Source organism: Sander lucioperca, chromosome 5 (genome assembly GCF_008315115.2).
Source record: "Sander lucioperca isolate FBNREF2018 chromosome 5, SLUC_FBN_1.2, whole genome shotgun sequence".
NCBI classification, from domain to species: Eukaryota; Metazoa; Chordata; class Actinopteri; order Perciformes; family Percidae; genus Sander; species Sander lucioperca.
The window spans coordinates 37933038-37948037 of record NC_050177.1 but is presented as its reverse complement, the minus strand read 5'-3'; the positions used below and the strand labels follow the sequence as shown (position 1 = coordinate 37948037).

Genomic DNA, 15000 nt, shown 5'->3' with positions numbered 1-15000 from the left:
ACAAGATTTATGTTACAACAGCTCTTCCCCAGATATTTAGCTTGGCAGGCTGCAAGGCCTCTGAAACAATATTTAAACTGTGCCACACTGTGTAACACATAGCAATCTGTGCTTGTTGGAGGCACAAGTGAGGCACTTAAACTGAACTGAATTCAAACATCATCGAGGATTACTGGAGTTAGTGTTGCTCTTCAGGACACTGAATGCAGTTGTTTCATTTTGGCACTGTGAAAACCAAGCACTTGACAAAAATAAGTTGGTTATTCATAAAATGGAACAGCAAATGGCGGTGCTACTGGCAAACAATTCATTTTTACAAATTACACAACAGATACAGTATTTACTTTCTTCTCATTGCTGCATTCTTTGAAGATTGGATAAAATCACTTCACTTGGAGGAAAAGGGTGGTTATATTAATCAGTCTGATCAAATTTAACAACACTATGTTTTATCTCTTTTGACTTTGATCAAATAACTTCCCACATCAGTTTTCATTGCACACACAAATCCTAAAGACAGACAAGCATAGGATATCATCACAGCTGAAACAAACCAGATGGATGTCACTCCTCTTCAGATTAAAAGCTTGAGTATGCTTGAAACAAACTAGTCTAAACTAAATGTTATCCAACCACGTAAAAAGCAAGAGTACAAATCTTTTCCAAGTGGCCACACTTAAATGCGGGGCAAAAATCTGGTTGAAAGAAAGGCGTGAGAGGTGATGAAGTGTACATATGAAGATAATGGAAAGTCACAATGTTGCATGATAATGTTGTAAAAGGCAGAAGTAGTTGTGTGTAGTATAGTGTAAGTATAAAAGGAGAGCTTGAGAGAGATGTTCAGACCCTTCCTACATTGGCCTACTACGCACAGTCGGCCAATCTGATCTGAGATAACAGGGAAGCTTATATCTGAAAGTCATGCGAGATTGAGTTTGTGCTTCGAGGTTTTTTACGTTTTCACGTTCCACAAATTTTACAAACAGGCAGTGGCGGCCTGAAGCCCATTTCAAGAGCTAATGTGGGCCCTGCCTAGAAATTCATACTATAAGAATGCTTACACTCTGTGTGCAGTCCACTTAAATCCCTACCAGTTCCACTTATCACACAGCATTATTATTACATGTAGCCACAGTCTAAAGAGAGAATCTTAGCAGGACTTTAAAATCTGATCAAAGGGTAGAAAAACACTGGGAGAAATAGCAGAGGCTTAAGATGCTGCAGCTTTTAAAACTATGTACTGAATATGAATGGGAAATGTTGAAAATATTGCCTGTGCCAGATCATACTCTTCCAGTTGTTCTGACAAAGCTGTTGGTCACACAGCCAAGCCGGAAGGAAGAGCATCTTGTTCCTTCCTTCAGTGTACAATACCACAATGGTACTGCAAGCTGCGTCTGCTGGTGGACTTGATGTTCTACTGAGGGTGTCCATCTGTCACCCACTCTTTTATTTCTCTCCTCTTTTTGACACCCTCTCTCTACCCCTCTATCCTCTGTCTCTCACTCACGGTCAGTATTGTGTTTGAGTGAGAGTAAAAATGGAAAATAAGGGAATGGCGGAGTCGCTAGTGGCCGGGTGAGGGGGGGGGGGTCAAGGGGTGAGAAGAAGAGAGGAAAGGGAGCGATGGAGTGAGAGTGGAGAGTCATGTCATGCCTGAGCACTCGGTGTTGGTTATTACATATGATTAGAGGATTAAATGTGATTAGCTTTGATCACTCAATCAGCCTGCCAGAGTGCTGTTGTAATGAAGTTGGAGCTCTGCCAGCCCATGTGTGTATGAGCGCGTGTGTGTGTTTGCGTGTATGTGTGTGTTAGAGAAAGAATTTGAGAGTGTGGAATGCTTGCGCAAATCCCGATAAGTAATGTTTGATTGAAAGTAGATCTAAACAGCAGACAAACAACAAACATCTCTGGCTCCGCATCCTCCCCAGTCTGCTGAAACCTGCCATCCTTTGTGTGTTTGTGTGTGTGTGCGCATGTGTGTGCATTACTAGCAATAAGATGTATGAACGCATTGGTAAATGTCAAACTCTGTCTTATGACCTTTCGCAATCATTTCTTGCCTTAAACCTCAAACCATCTGTGATATGACTTTACCTGCTTCTCTACCTATCATCTCTCTCACACACACACACACACACACACACACACACACACACACACACACACACACACACACACACACACACACACACACACACACACACACACGGCAAATCTGAATTTAGACAGAGCTAGTAGGCTGCTGTGGGATTTACCAAAAATCAGATATTCATATTATATTATACATACTTTGCTAATTCACTTCCATTTTGTTGCTGTCATGTTACATCTCAGAAATGTCAGCTTTTCGGGAACTGAAGAATTAGCAAGAAGAATTAGATAGAGGACAATATAATACTTCAATTAGTTCAAAACGGAAGCATGACAGCCTCTACATTTTAAATAAAAACAGCGACGTGAATTCATTACACTAAGTCAGTTTGTTTTTCTCTAATGCCATTTCAAGTTATGTGATTTTGGATGAAGCATTTATCTGAATTGAGTTGAAAATACCATAACAGGGTACATTTTTAATACGGGAGATGTCAAATCCCCCTCTGATGATGGAGATGGAGAACTAAAACAGCATGACAGAACAATGTGAAAGGCCATTATGATAATGGTGTATATTTTTTATTTAATTATTTTCTACTTAATTTTCAAAATACTCTCATATATCTTATATTCATTCCACTCATTGCATTACAGTCATTAATAATGTATTAAAGCGATGCCCTTATCTAAAGCAGGACGTATTTTCCTCCAGTCTCTGATTAGCAACAGTATGAATAATCACAATTACAATAAACTGTTGCATTTCTGTAAATGTCATACTAACACTTACGGTGAATTATGGGCCTTTATTGACTCTTTTCCTCTTGTTTAACCCCTTTATCTCTCCTCCACACCTCTCTCATTTCCCTCCCTGGACCTTTCTATCTGAACCCCTAAATACTACATTTCTCCTCCTCTTCCTTCCCCACTCCTCCTTTCATCAGGGTGTAGTCTTCGCTGTTGTCTTTATCTGCAGCCTTTCTAATCACTTGGAACGCTGTGACATTTTGAAGGGTACCTGTCATCAGCATAACTAAACATTCTCTTTATCTTTTATTTTTTTTAAAGATGATTTTTTTTTTTGTTGCATTTTAGGCCTTTATTTGATAAGACAGATTAGGCATGAAAGGGGAGTTAGAGGGGGAATGACATGCAGCAAAGGGCCGCAGTTCGGCGGAACCGAACCCGCCCAATCAGACACATTTTCCTTAGGCTCTTCTGTTTACCATCTGACATTTTGTACATTACACTGCTTATATAATGCTGTAATTTTCATGTAATTTTTAAGTTATGAGACTGATTGATAGAACACTGAGACACTCTCCCTCCACCGTCATATTTCTCACAAGTTCTCCTTCCTTGAATGTGTAAATCACCAAAATCTAATTATTATCCCTACCACTGGCAGCAGTGAAGGGTAGCACAAAGCACCCAATAAAGTCCTAGAAAACAAAATATCTATAATCATGATTGTATCCCAATATCAATTATTACGTCATCTACTGGTTGCTCTAAAGATTAGCCTAATACTCAAAGCTGCAGCCGCCAACAAGACGCTCAAATTTGGTTTTATAAATATCAGATCAGTCTACCAAAGTCCTACTAATACATTATTTGATTCTTGAGCAAGGTCTAGATATGATTGGTTTATATGTGTGAAACATGGCTGAAACCAAGGGTTAGCCTAACCCTAACCCTACCAGCTAAACATTTTAAAGATCTCTTGCTATTTTGGGACCTACAATGCTGAATAATCATTCATCACTCACGACTGGCACTGTCCCAACTAGCTTTAAGACTGTGGTTAAACCTTAAAGCTTTAGTGTGTAACTTTTTGATATTAATGAACGTCCGTTACACTCAAGCCATTGCCAAAATAAGTTGCTACAAAGCTAATTAAGACTATCAGCTCCATACAACTCTCTCTGTATTTCTCAGTAGGGCTATGTTCAGAAGATTGTGGCGTCCGGTGACTTTCCCGCGCAGAAACTCGAGTGAAGATAATTACCTCTTCTGAAGAATCCGTCGTGTTTTTTTAATCCTCCATGTCCTCCTTGGCTACTAGCAACTGTGTTGAGGAGGGGTGGGGGTGGTGCGCGATCACAGAAGGCTTGTATCATGTAGACACGCCGACAGTTTTGTTGTTATTACTTAGAATTCCTCATGGGAATGGCAGAAACTGCATTAAGAAACCACATCTTGATCCAGGGTGTCTAAATATGTATCAACAAGTCTCTAACCTTCTTTTAAAAGTACTAAAAAGAGTTGTGTCTTTCAGCCCACATATTTAAGTAACCTTTTTTTAACCCTTTCAGTCTGCTTTCAGAGCCCGTGACTCCACTGAAACTGCACTTACTATAGTGGTAAATGATCTTCTGCTTCTTCTTCTGCTTGTACAAGTTGTCTGTACCATTATCGTTTCATTATCGGGTTGGTCTCAGTCTCAACATATTGTCGTTATCCTCTATCTTCCCTTCCACTTTTATTTGTGCTTACTGGAGATTTTCAACTATAGGCAGAAAGTGCACAGTGTCTGAAGTGTGTACTCTTCTCCTGCAAGAGCTACAGTACGCTCAATTTGCTCTTGGACTGTTGTAGACATCAGCTGTGTGTAAGTTCTATCTTAAGTTAGACATAATTTCCAAGTTCAAAGTCGGAAAGACGCCCCCTGTACTGTAGTTTCCGAGTTGGGAAGTAGGACAACCTCACGGTACCCCAAGCTCAAAATCCAACATGGCTGCACCCTGCATCAACAGTAGTGAAAGCTGTAGTAACATACAGTTTATTTAGCACTTCTGTCTTATTTGTGTCTCACTAAATCAGTTGTACACACAGTCCTATCCAACTTCTATCTGTGGACATGTTGCTACACTGTTTGAATGCAAAAAAAAAAACAGCGTAATGCACTGTTATCAACTGGTATCGCTAACAATGGCTAACCTGGCTAGAGCAAACACCACTGTGAATTCCGACTTGTTAAATGGAACGCAGTCAACTCAGGTGTGACGTCATTCCTAGCTCCGGCTTCCGACTTTCAAAGTAAATGGAACGCACTATTATCAAATTTACCAAAACGATGCACCATGACAACAACTGTTTTACTTTACACTAAGGGCTTGGTGTAAGTTTGAAGTTGTAACTTATGCCTACGAACTATTTCAGCTGGTGCAACCGTTAAAATGTTTTGTAGTGCGTAAACTACCTGTCAGCCCACAGGTATAATGGTATGGATATTAGATGATAGTGAAGCAGGACTTGACTGTTGAAAAAGAAAATGCTGACCTGCTAATGCATGTAAGGGAAAAAAAATACAGGTCCAAATTTCACCTGTTTATTCAATCTTTTCCGTGAACTAGTCATAAATCAGAGTTAATAGAGAGGGCGACAGAGGACAACTCACTGAAAATCTTAATTAAGTCTACATGGACAGAGCTGTAGCTAGCAGGATGAAGTGAAATCAGCTCTGTATAATGTTGAGATAATTTCCTACTGAGCAAAACTAGGCCAGATAACATTTGTGCATTCTTTCTAAGGTTTATTTTAGCCAGCTTGGGCTGCCTGGTGAGTAGGGATTTGTTTTGGCTCATATATTAAACACAACTTTCTTGATACTGCCTGATTCATACCTGATTTTGCTCTGCTAGTCAGCTCTCTGCTTGCTCACTAATGGTGAAAGCATAATTGCAAAATTATTATGCAGTTGTATTTGTTGGTGCAGGATCTCTGAGGGGCGGGGGTGGTGACAAGTTAAATACAGTAACATCTCCAATTGTCTTTTGTCTCTAATTGAAGTAAATAAAGAAAGGACCTTTATTTGAGACAGGCTATTATCAGAGACAACCTGATTTCCTCCTGTTTTTCTTTTTCTTTTACATCTTGTAAAACATTGTTGGCACAAGTTCCACTTTCTAGAAATTTTCTAGAACTTCTAGCCACATCTCATGATCTTCATCAATGGATGAAGTGGGCTCAAGTCAATTCAAATCTATTTTATTTATATAGCCCAGAATCACAAATTTGCATCAGAAGGCTTTACAGTCTGAACAACATATAATACCTTCTATCCTCAGACCCTCGGTTCAGATAAAGACAAAATACAAAACCAAAACTTTAACATTAAAAAAAAAGGAAACAGAGTTAGGGAGTTCCTCTTCCCAGACAGACAGACATGCCACAGATGTCGTATGTACAGAGCAGATATAAATACTAATATTAAAATCACAATATGGAGAAACAGAATGACAACTTGGTATAGATTGTAAACATATATCAAGAATATGGATCTCAGTTGTCATGGAGATTGTTTGTTCCATCTCCATGACAACTGATGTTTCTTTGAATCTTTGCAATAAATTTTCACTCTCAACATTTTATATAATTTTAGAAAAAAAGCCTCTCTGTTTTCGGATCTGCTCCCATTTGGATATTATTTGAGACCAGTTGTTATTTGACAATTTATTGACAAATTTCTTGTCAGAGAAGGTGAGTGCCTGTAGTTTATCTGGATCTGACGTTGTTCAGCCTTTGACAAGGGCTGTCAACGTTAACGCGCTAACGCATGTGATTAATCTAAAAAAATTAACGCGTTATTATTTTTTTAATGCAAAGTAATCATTTTTTATCAAGCTTGATCCCAACCTCTTCCCAGTTGCCAGTTTTTGCCAGTTTCTTGAAGTTCCAAATGAGTGGGACATAACGGACAAGGTCACAACTAGGAACAGACAGTAGGGATCGACCGATACTGTTTTTTCAAGGCCAAAACTGATACCGATTATAAGTAATTAATGAAACCGATAACTGATATTTAAAACCGATTTGCAGGCACAGTGAAAATAAAACAAAATCTAATCTAAATCTAAATCTAAATGAAAATTTTGGAATGTTACAAACTCCAACACAAAACTTTGTTTAAATGCTTAAAGCAATTATTTAATAAATTAGAAACTTTGAACATAATACACAGTAAAACAGACCAAAGCAGAGGGACAGACACAGAGCTTTATCAGATATCAGGCAAATAAAACGCTGATACAGATTATCTGCAAACTGCCAAAAAATGGGCCGATAATCGTTCAGGGCTGATAATCGGTCTATCCCTACAACAGCGCTCGCAATATGATTGCTGCTGCAAGAAGTCTACCATTCGAGCATTTGCCATGTGTGTAGCGCACATGATACAAAGGGTGATCACTGTGGCTTAACGGGACAGTGGCTCTAATAGCGTTTTAGCCAAATGCTATAAAATAGTCGGACACTTCAGACACATTCCTGCAAACACAGCAGAACTGAAAGCTCAGCAAGCCTCTCATGGACTAATAGAGGAGTCCCATGTCATGGATGTACCGACGTGCTGGAATTCAACTCTTGAAATGATCAGGTAGAATCAACACAACAAAGATCCATTAAAAGCAACGCTATCACAGCAGAAGCACAAGATAGCCATGCTAACCTCAGCTGAATATGACAGACTGGCAAAGTTGGAAACGTTGCTGGAGCCATGCAGGAAATGTGATTTCTCTTTCTCCAATTTTACTGATAAACATAAGTAATTTGTAAATCATCTAGACATATTTTAAGGTCTATACCCTAAATAGATGCCATCTGAATGAAAACTGTAGTCATTAAGTCAATTGTGTGTTGCTGTGTTTGCCCTGTAGGTATATCCCTGAGCTCCTATGTGGTGAAAAGTACGTATCTTGCTCCGTGGTCCTACCTGCACTATGTCATCTCCTGCGTACAATGGAGGTCTCTGATGTTGACCCTGCCTACATAGCGCGCTTCAAGGCTGCGTTCACAAAGGACCTCAGCATGCAAAAGGAGAACTCAAACCTGTGGTGGTTAAAGGTAGCAACCTGTCTAGATCCTAGGTTCAAGGACTGTAAGTGCTTGCCCAGAGCAGAGAGGGGAGAGGTGTGGCAAAAGCTCTAGAGAGGTACAAGGCAGAGGCCTGTCAGCATGGAAACATGTCCACTACAGTGGTGGTTGTCACAAGCAGGTACATATGGTAAGCTGGCCCATATTGCAAAAAGGTACTTGGCTACATCTGCCTCAACAGTGCCATGTGAGAGGCTGTTCTCTTTGGCAGGCAACATTCTGCAGAACAACAGCTGCAGACAGCTCTATCATCTGAAAATCTGAACAAGCTAGTCTGCCTGAGCAACTGGTTGAAAGAAGAATAGACTGTATGATTGGTTGACAGGAGGCATGTTGCACAGATGCACACTTTTTGAAGAAATTATCTTTAACCAAGAATGTAGACAATGTTCCCTCTGTCTCTTCACATACATTGTGGCATTCTATTTCTAAAATAGGCCTACTTATTGTTGCATTCATTTCAATTGATGTTACTAAGCAAAAAAAATGACAGGTAAGCTTTTTGTGACTTTGACATTACTTTGACATACTTTGTAACAATTGTTGGTTACTGCTAAATGTCTGCAGTTCATATGGATGCCTTAACAAATTAAGATTGTTATTGAACACTGAAAAACTGGAGAATTTGTTTCTTTAAACCAGTTTGTCATGCATTTATTTATTTCAACACTGCACGTTTAGTAAATCCTGGTATTTTAAATTTGCGATTAATCTTGATTAATCACAACCCATGACTGTGATTAACTTCATTACATTTTTTAATCGATTGACAGCACTAGATGTGACATGTATTACTTACTTACAGTGCTCTTGGAATACTAGCCATGACAATCTTAATAAAAAATAATAATAAAAGAAAACCCAATTTCTTTCTCTTGTGCACTCCCACCCGTGGAAGATCCAAAACTATAATCATTATCAAAGTAAGTAACATCTATTTATTTTCTTCTCCCATCCCTCTCCCTCCACGTCAATAAAAAGCAGCCACTTTACCACAGCTACGGAAAAAAATAGTTATTTTTTAAAGGACACACCTTTGAAGGTTTCGATCACCAAAGTCGATATTACACTATCAAAAGACATTCAACACAATCAAAGTGTTCCTGCAAATGATTAATGGTCATATGCTTTAATAAGACCTGCCTTTAATTCTGTCACCTAAATATAAACATAGATAGACAGACAGACAGACAGACAGACAGACAGACAGACAGACAGATAGACAGATAGATTAAACTTATTAAACTGCTAAATCCCTCCTCTGCTCTAAAATGGCTGAATCAGACTCAAATTGAGGTAAAACATGCAGCATTCATACATTAAAACCTCTGGAGTAAGAGTTAGATTTTCATTGCAATACCACATCATTTATAAAATTCAAAAACTATTTTAGAAAACAGATACAAGAGTGCAAAACACTTTCACATTACTTTGTGCTTGAGTACACTCATGCATGTATTGAAGGTAACACATTCATTTAAGAATCAGATTTTAGATTAGACACTTAGCTGAATACTAATATTCTAAATCGGCCAGATTAAATAAAGACCTAGTTTAGCTAAAGACTCGACCAGGAGGATTAGTTTAAGGAGCTAATTGGAGCACTTAGGATAGCTCCCATATTTCTTATCTTCTGCATTGTTCACAGAGCAGTCTGACTCTGTGAATCAAGCCAATCTGCATTCGAAGAGGTTTACTGTTCGACCTTGATCTAACAGCAAGAGGATGGAAGGTAATGGCATCCAACTTGCACATGATTAAAGGCATCCTTCCTCTGCCTATAGATCTTTATGTAAAACCTACTATTTACATGCTCTAACAAGCCCCATGGTGTATTTTAGCAAATCCCTAGCTTGCTGACTCCTTCACCTGCTGTGTGTTTAACCGTTGATGTTTAAGGGACGTCTGTTCACTCTTTAACATTTGAGTTAAGTGAATTACCGATGCGGTATTATTATTATTATTATTATTATTATTATTATTATTAATAAATATATTATTATTATACTTTTGTCAGTACACAGGACGTGCACACACACACACACACACACACACACACACACACACACACACACACACACACACACACACACACACACACACACACACACACACACACACACACAGGGCTGGTAGTGTTGCATTGGGTCCTGGTTGTTATTCCAACAGAGCTTGGTCTCCAGTAGCATCACTAACATACTGGAGACACATGCACTGTAGAATACAGCCAAGCCATGATGATGGCCCCCGCCATGTACGTACACACATGCACACACACACACACACACACACACACACACACACACACACACACACACACACACACACATGGAGGTGTAAAACAATAAAGGGATGTTGCAACGGCACTGATTAGGGCTGACCTAATACTGTGTGAAGAACAGGAGAAACAGGTGCATCACGGTTCTGCCACTCAGTTAACCAACCTCTGTGTATGTGTGTGTGTGTGTGTGTGTGTGTGTGTTTGAGAAAGAGAGTGAGAGTGAGAGGATGAGAGGTTCTGAGTGAAATCTATTAAACTGAGACATGCCAACAGACCATATTTCATAAATATTTCCGCAGCATGACTTGAGGGAAGTAGATGATGGACAGAAAGAGTGAGACTCAGAAGTTCAGACCTGAAAGAACAAGTACAAAGGCAGGAATTGACAGACTAAACCAGGGGAACCCGGTCCCATAAAGACAGAAAACTGCTCGCTGATGAAATTCACACGTTTGAAAGAAAGTTTGAAGAGAGGTCAAGAAACCCAGATACAACAGTAAAGAGCCTCTACTGTCATTAGGTCTTTGATCAGTGTGTGTCCAATCTGTGCTTTGTTGTTAACGTGATCTAATATATCACAGATCTACAGTAAAAATCAATCAAATCAATCATTCATATCACATTTTTTGGTAGTCTCATTAACACTCCATGCCTTAATTAAAGCCTGAGGCCAAATTGCATACGAGCACCTCTAAAACCAATCCAACAACATTGATTTGATGCTATAAAATTGGGAATGAATGATGCCAATTCTCATCTACTTCAGTCTAAGACTGTTTTGGCATCTCCAGAGAAAACAGCAGACAGCTGGTCTCATTAATATTACATTTTAATTAAAGAAGAAAAAGACAGAATCAAATAAAGTGAGCAAAACAGATTTATAATATGATTTTGGGAAGTTTTTCTATGTGAAACCTGATCACTACTTTCTCTTACTGGTATTTTTGTAAAAATACCAATGTATTAGGTTCTGTAATTGCTCTTTTATTTACAGGTTTCCACTGGTGCTGATAAGCCTTACCTGCAAAATATGCAAATCTAATGCATGCACAAAAAGATGTATGTTATGGAAAACAGTCTGACTGGTTAACCACAGTAGGTTTTTGCTTTTTGACAACCCTGCATTTAGATGTATTCTTTAGTCTTCTATTTTACTTTGTCTTAATCCTTTTAAATCCTATTCTTGTGTGTCTACTAATACCACCTTATGTGTCTTTCATATATCGTCTTAATGCATTTATGTCTTATGTATAGCACTTGAAATGACCTTGTTGTGGAAAGGTGCTATACATTTGCCTTGGACTGCCTTTATTGGTTTAGTTACTGCAGCTACTTAAAGCTTAAAACTGGCCTCTGTTTTTCTCGAGGCCGTAGTCATTTGGAGCTCCCGGTCCGGGCAGAGTTAGCTAATAGGACCGCTAGTTGCATGGCGGGGGACCGAACGCATGATTGGCTACTGTAAATGCTAATCGATATCCGCAACATAGTGTCCTATTATTACAGGAAACACCTAAATATGCAGAATCAAACAGCACTCTGCATTGAACACAGCCTCCGAGACTGAAGGAGACCAGTTTGACGACAGGGAATAAAGTACCGAGGTAGTTTTCTTACTGGGCTTGGCTCCTGGCACCCCGGGGCTAAGTCACCTCCAGTAATATGACCGCTAGCTACAAGGCTAATCAAGCTTACTAGGTAAGGGCGGTTACTGTTAGAGGTTACTTTTGGCTCTGCAATTTGGGGCCCTAGGCAAGATTGCAGCTGTTGCCCCTTGTATTGCAGCCAATTCCACCGTTAATCACAATGTTCATACACAAGGAAAATAGTGTACAAATTTATGTTTTACAGCTTCTTTATTTTAAAATAAAAATACCTCTGAACAAAAACTAATAAAGTGGTAACCCTGATGCAGCATCACTTGGCTGTGCATAGGTGGAGGGAGCAAGACGTGTCACAGAATATATTGCCAGGGTTAGGGTTAGGGTTAAAAGTGCATCTGTAAAGAAAGAATTAGCATTTGTGAAAAAAGGGGTATTTTACAATATAGTGTGAATAAAAATGCTGCTCCAAAACCCAGTTAGTAATTGCACCTAAGCTGATGATGCTGACAGGATGGCTTCGTGTTACTGTTGACTAAAACTATGCTTGTTTTTGCATCGGTCTATACCAATACAATATCAATATTTAGACAGTAGCTAGAAAAACAGCTTTTGTCAATAAAATATTAGGTCGTATGTCATACAACACACTTCACTGAAAAACATTATTAAAATCTTAACACATGAATAGCTTAATCTTTCCCTAATAAAAATACAGTGGCAGTAACTTAACGTTACGCTATAAATTAGCTAAATTAGAAAACATGGACACGACTATCCCCCATCCATAACAAGCTAACATTAGCAGATAACTGCAACAGATAAATCATTGATTCAGCACCCTATCATTTGCCTATAATGCCTATGCCACTTCTGGTCCTGAAGTAAAGTTAGCTGTCATCACTACGTAAATCTGTCTATCTGTCTCCCCCGTGAGGAATTCTAAGTAATGACAACAAAACTGTCGTTGCATCCACATTGCACAAGCCTTCCGTGATCACGCACAACCCTGATGCAGACTGAGTAGGGATGCAGTACAATGCTAAGCACCTTGTCTAATTTAATGTCTCTGATTTTCATTAGTTCTCACCAAGGGACTGGCCTCCTCTCAAATGTCAACATCTGCCAATCAGGGCTGCTCTAAATACCAGGGCCGCTCACAAACTACTTTGTGAAAATGCAATGTGTCATGTATGATAGCACCTTTGTTAGACACAATGCTACCTGAGCTTGTCTACTTTCTCTTGTTCCAGGAGCACTGCATTAAAGAGCTGTTCAAAGCTCAGGGGAGGGAAAAGAAAGAGTGATGGGAGTGCACAGGAGAAAAACACCACTTTCTCATTCACACAAACTCTGGCAGGGAGGCCACAATAATGGTCTCCATTCTTCATCCTCACCTTCTTTTTTTCCAAAACCTTTCACTCATTTGTATCTGATTTACGCTCTCTCTCTTTGTCGCCCTGTTCTCTCTAATGTTTTTCACAATTCACATTTCACCCCCACCACTTTCCCTCTGTCACTTTGTCACCTGTCTGTCTGTTTCTCTATTTGTCCCTCACATCTCATTATGCCTCTCTCTCTCTCTCTCTCTCTCTCTCTCTCTCTCTCTCTCTCTCTCTCTCTCTCTCTCTCTCAGCGCTGCAGGTGTTTGACAGTCATACTGTCGTCATATGGCTGTTCTATTTTAATCTGACTCTTCTGTTCAGGAACAGACACCCACATGCTCTTGCCATTCTCTTGACTACATTTCACTCTTTATTCCTAGTCTTTTTTATCCTACAGTAGGTGTTTCCCATGCTCAAACTTTTTCTCTCTCGATTCTAGCTGTTTTTTCCTCCCCTGCTTTTATCATCTCCTTCCATAGTCCTCACATCTATCTATCTATCTATCTATCTATCTATCTATCTATCTATCTATCTATCTATCTATCTATAGTATCTTACATGTTAAGAAAAGCTCAGACAAGGCAACACGTGTTGCTGCCTAGGAAACTGCCTGCATACTAGACAACCAAATCGCCATGGATACAGATATCACAGTTGCCATGTAGATCACAATGCAGCACTTGATAATGTCACACTGCACAATTCTGTGGTTCTTAATGTGTCTGGCTCCTAAACTATGTTTCTGACACTTTATTTTCAACACAGTCTCACGGCGGTTCGTGAAATGGTCACGTAATTTAATCTATTTGATTCGTGTAACGAACAAGTTTATCTCGTGTTTTTTTGTGATGGTCAGCACGTTTTTTATAATACCAACAATTGCATAGCTGAAAGTCCTGTGTTGTTTGACCCATCCACCACCCCAACCAACCTATGCAGATTTTCATACTACTCGCTACCGTAGTCGCTCTTAATGCTACGTCATCTTCTCATTGACAATCGTGCTGTGATCACGAAAGATGCTTCCCATTGAAATACATTAGTTTTAAAAACGTGCTGACCATCACGAATAAAACGAGATAAACGTGTTTGTGTACACTAATCAAATTTCACGAACTGCCGTGAGACTGGATTGTTATTTTGCAGGTCTGTGATGTCCTTATAATTTATTCTGTTCCAAAATAAAATAAAGACAAAGTTCAAAGATATATATTTGAGTTACTTGGTTGTGTTGAATTTAAGAGCAGTTTGAATTACCTTGGAGGAACTGCTGCATTTTAAAACCAAGTAAATAATTCATCGTTGAATTTGAGACTGAGAGGAAGTTAGGTGATGTCATTATGGAGCGACAAAGTGGAGATCTGGGTGGATGGATGGATTGGTCAACAAAACATTGGACTTTGGTTACTGATGGTTTCCTGATCCGGTTTCTGTTATAACCATGACGACAAGGCTGCCCTTAACAGTTATTACAGTAATAAGCATAACTTAACAGTTAATCATACAATATTAAATATTAGGTAAATGTTAACAATCATCTGTTGATAACATCAACTAAGGGTTTACTTGTTAATTAAGGTATTTCCTAATATTACTAGGTGGTTGATAAAGACGTTTGATAGCATGTATGTCTAGGGCCCTGACACACCAACCCGATTATCCGTCGGACAGTCTGGCGAGGTCAGTGACTCGAGTCTGTTCGGTGTGTTCTGTGCCGTCGTCTATTGGAGGACATGCTCAGTTGGAGACAGGGCAGTCGGGA

The 15000-nt window shown here is 39.3% G+C and overlaps 1 protein-coding gene across 3 annotated transcripts in view; it reads right to left on the bottom strand.

The window, feature by feature from the left end:
• Positions 1-15000, bottom strand: part of LOC116045553 (cGMP-dependent 3',5'-cyclic phosphodiesterase) — a 190115-nt gene that overhangs the window by 42592 nt on the left and 132523 nt on the right. The window lies entirely within an intron of this gene.